Genomic DNA, 4,317 nt, shown 5'->3' on the forward strand with positions numbered 1-4,317 from the left:
CTGTCAGCAGCGGTCCAGCCCTCTCTGAAGGAGCAATTAGCGCAGTAACAGGACTCGGGATCAGCCGATAATGGCCCCGCGCTGTCTGCAGAGACGCTGATTGAATTAGGAGGCCATTTGCTCCGTGTTCCGGTGGACGGTAACTGTGCTACAGGAGGGTGTTTGATCTCTGTCTCAGTCAATATCTGCTCCGTGCTTTACACCGTGAACATAGAGGGGGGAGGATACTTTGGGGAACTGTTCTTGGGTAAATCAAAAACAATATTTGACCAATACAGAGAGGAGGAGACCTGAATATAGGAACTGTAATGTACAGTAAGTATGTTGTTGTATTGTTTAAGTTGTCAGTGTTGTGTGAGCCACACTTTTGTGTGCTGTGCATGCATATGTTTGCTTTTTATGTATTAATAAGATATTGTGTAGTATATAAGCGTTATGCTTCTGCCTGCTGCTCCTCATACGTATCCGTTGTTTGGTTCTTTGGTCAGATTGATTGATTGATTGATTGATTTGTCTGTTTGTGTTGGCTTTGTGTTTGGTTTTTTCTTTTCTTCTCTTCTAGAAAAATAGAAATCCAATCAAAATCTGTTAATTCCCTCCATGTTGATTGGCTAGAAGACTTTGGAACAGCTTTGATTCAATACTAAACTGTGATTTAACTTCATTTTACTTTATTTTTATTGGGGTTTTTTCTCGTTAAAACAAGAACAGGAAAGAAAGAGAAGAGGCCAGTAGAAACAAAGAGACATGGGCCATACTACCGTGCAGGCAAAACAGACAACAAACAGACCACAAACCACACATTACACTTAAGGCAGCTACACACCGGGCCGATAATCGGCCGTCGGACAGCCTGGCGAGGTCGTTGACTCGAGTCTGCTCGGTGTGCTCCGTGCCGTCGTCCGTTGGAGGAGCCGTCGGCCTTCATTTTGGGCCGACCTGACATGTTCAGTCAGAGACAGGACAGTCGGGACTCACCAGGAAACGGGGAGCAGGATGAGCGTGACTAGAGTCTGGTCGGTGGGCTCCTTGCCGTCGTCCGTTGGCCTTGACGAGCGGGATGAGCGTGACTAGAGTCTCAACATCTGATGAACATCTGTTAAACTGACCTTTGTTGATGTGAACTGAAGACAGATTCAGCAGCTGCACGGCCTGTTTCTCTCTTCAAATGTTTTCAGAAACACGTTTCGGTGAACTATCTTAGGACAATACGAGATCGTATTTTCGAACAAGCCGCCATTACTATCAGCTGGAGAAGTCAGACCCACGTGACGCGTTCGTCCAATCAGCTGCCGGTTTTCATTTTTGGGCGACAATCCAGATTAGCGCCGCCTGCTGTTATGGAGACGTATTACGTCTCGTCTCTTCGGTGTTCTGAGGAACTTCTTAGACCAACTAGGGGAGACTGATCAGCCCGACTGGCCTTTCTGCCGACGGTCGGCCGTCTGGTTGGTGCGTAACGGCCTTTAAGGGTAAGAGTTGTGTTGTCTGCCCATCAACCTCAGTCTGTTTTTGTTTTATAATTTTTGGGGCATTTTAGGCCTTTATTTATACAGGACAGCTGAAGACATGAAAAGGGAGAGAGAGAGAGAGAGAGAGGGGGGAATGACATGCAGCAAAGGGCCGCAGGGCGGAGTCGAACCTGCGGCCGCTGCGTCGAGGAGTAAACCTCTATATATGTGCGCCTGCTCTACAAGCTGAGCTACCCAGGCGCCCGACCCGGTCTGTTTGGCCTGTTTTTTAAAGTATAAAGTATACATTATCACCCAATTCGGTGTTACAGCTTCTTGACCACCTTCATTCCAACTCATCACCGCTAGTTTTACACTTATTTGTAGAGTATATGGTCAATAAACCTAAATCATATTAAATAATGCCTAATGTTTTAGTTACAAACCTTATATATATATATATATAATATAATACCCTTTAGTTACCTGATATTATGAATTATTTGTATTCGTTCATACTGTTTATATTGTAATATAATACTTATATAATAACGTAATACTTATTTATTCCAGCATCCTTTGCACTATGCTCCATAATAATGATGAACCTGTCTATATTGTTTCTGTTTATAGTGTGTATATGTTTGTTTTGTATGAGTAAGCACATTGTGAGCAGTGTATAATCCAAAGCAAAATTCCTCGTATGTGACCTCAAACCAAATAAAGCTGTTCTGATTCTGATTATTTTAGCTAATCGTTAAGATCAGAGGAACGTATGTTGATGCATAATTACAGCCTGTTTCGTGTATGCAACTATCCATGTTATTTTTGGGCAATTTAGTTGAAAGAAACCCGTGTTTTTGATACAGACACTTTCTTAAAATGGGTCAATTTTCACCCGAGGGGGTAAAGTATACAGAGCATGGTTGTCCAGACTTTTTATATATGGTTGAATTTGAAAAAAAAGCAAAAGATCCGTCTCTCCCGTACAGTTTATTTTGTGATTTATCTTTAAAATAAATCCCTTTTGTTTGAGCAGCAGGTGCACAGAAGACTTAAAGTCCCATTAGATCAGCCCCGGGGGGATTCAGATCTGGGATCAGTTGTTGTTCCTGGCTCCTCCTCTGCTCTCGGGGGCTGAGACGCTCGAGGCAGAAACAACTTGGACTTCAGGGCTTCGTGACGGGCTCCCAGCGCTGCTCCAACAACACAAAGGTACCGTCGTCGCTCTAACTTTGCAGGTGCGTGTGTGTGTGTGTGTGTGTGGGACTGTTTGTAATTCCTGCCTTTTCCTTTATTTTCCCAAGATGCATTGGTGTTAACTGTAAATACCTGTAATCTGTAACATTGGCAGATAGCGCTGTAATGTTATTTTCTGCCAGAATGCATTGCCATTTACAGTTTGATCCTGTATAACGTTAAAACCGTAAGATACTGTGAGATTTAAGCTGTACATTTACAACAAAGGTTGCTCCAACAACACAAAGGTACCGTCGTCACTCTAACTTTCTCTTTGACTCAGATCATTATGGTCATACACTCTGGGAGTCTTCATTCCTGGGATTATACACTAAGACTAGTTTGGATGGGTTATTATTCGGTTTGATGTGGATAGACGGAAACAAAGAAGAGAGATGGAATAGAAAAAAGGTGTAAATGTGGGTGTGTGCGTGTATGTATGCATCTGTGTCTGTGTGTATGCATGTGTTTGTGTGAGTGTAGGTGCAGTAGATATATACGGTGTATGTGTATGTAAACATGTATAAATAAGTGAAGCATCACATTATTTTGTATTTAACTAAAGGATAAAAATAGAATAAGGGGGTAGGACCAGAAACGTTTTTATTTTTAAAGATAGTTTTTGGGGCATTTTAGGCCTTTGTTTGTATAGGAGAGCTGAAGACATGAAAGGAGAGAGAGAGGGGATGACATGCAGCAAAGGGCCGCAGGTCGGAGTCGAACCCGCGGCCGCTGCATCGAGGAGTAAATCTCTATATATGGGCGCACGCTCTACCAGGTGAGCTAACCAGGCACCCAGGCAAGGTTTTGTGTGTGTGTGTATATATATATATATATATATATATATATATATATATATATATATATATATATATATATATATATATATATATATATATATATATATATATACACACACACAAAAAAACACACAAAATATAAGGGCTGTCAATCGATTAAAAAATTAATCTAATTAATTACATACTCTGTGATTAATTAATCGCATACATAATTAACGGTGCCTGAACCGATACTTTTTAAGAAAGTAAAAAAAGAAAAGAATAAAAAGGTATAAACAACAGTCGGTGACATTAAAGAACGGCTTGTTTATTGCTAAGGCCATATGGTCAACATTAAATGATTAATAATAATGTATAACAATAACTTATTTCACTAGTAAATAGCTGTTGAACGACAAAAACAACCACCAGATGGGAAAAGGACATTTACAATAACTTCAAATGCACCACGAGGCTGTAGTTTACCAGTTTCATTGAACGCCCCGTCTGTGTTGTTTCTCCGACGGCAGCTGCAGATTGTTACATCCCGGTGTTGAATCCTCTACAGTAAAACACAGTCACACTTTACACCGTTTAGCGTTAGCTGTCAGCATTTTAACCGTGTTTAATCCAGCTACTAGCTAGCGGTAGGCTAACGTTAGCCGCTGTCGAGTATAGTGTTAACTAGCTAGCGGTAGCCTAACGTTAGCCGCTGTCGAGTATAGTGTTAACTAGCTAGCGGTAGGCTAACGTTAGCCGCTGTCGAGTATAGTGTTAACTAGCTAGCGGTAGGCTAACGTTAGCCGCTGTCGAGTATAGTGTTAACTAGCTAGCGGTAGGCTAACGTT

General features: G+C 41.5%; 1 long non-coding RNA gene across 1 annotated transcript in view; it reads left to right on the forward strand.

Moving 5' to 3' along the window:
* The first annotated feature begins 2,336 nt into the window (after positions 1-2,336).
* The window catches only part of LOC144517724 (uncharacterized), an 8,151-nt gene continuing 6,170 nt past the window's right edge, over positions 2,337-4,317 (forward strand). Inside the window, exon 1 of the long non-coding RNA XR_013501963.1 lies at positions 2,337-2,666. This is a non-coding gene — a long non-coding RNA (uncharacterized LOC144517724). The remainder of the gene's footprint in view (positions 2,667-4,317) is intronic.

The sequence above is a fragment of the Sander vitreus genome, chromosome 5, assembly GCF_031162955.1.
Source record: "Sander vitreus isolate 19-12246 chromosome 5, sanVit1, whole genome shotgun sequence".
NCBI lineage: Eukaryota > Metazoa > Chordata > Actinopteri > Perciformes > Percidae > Sander > Sander vitreus.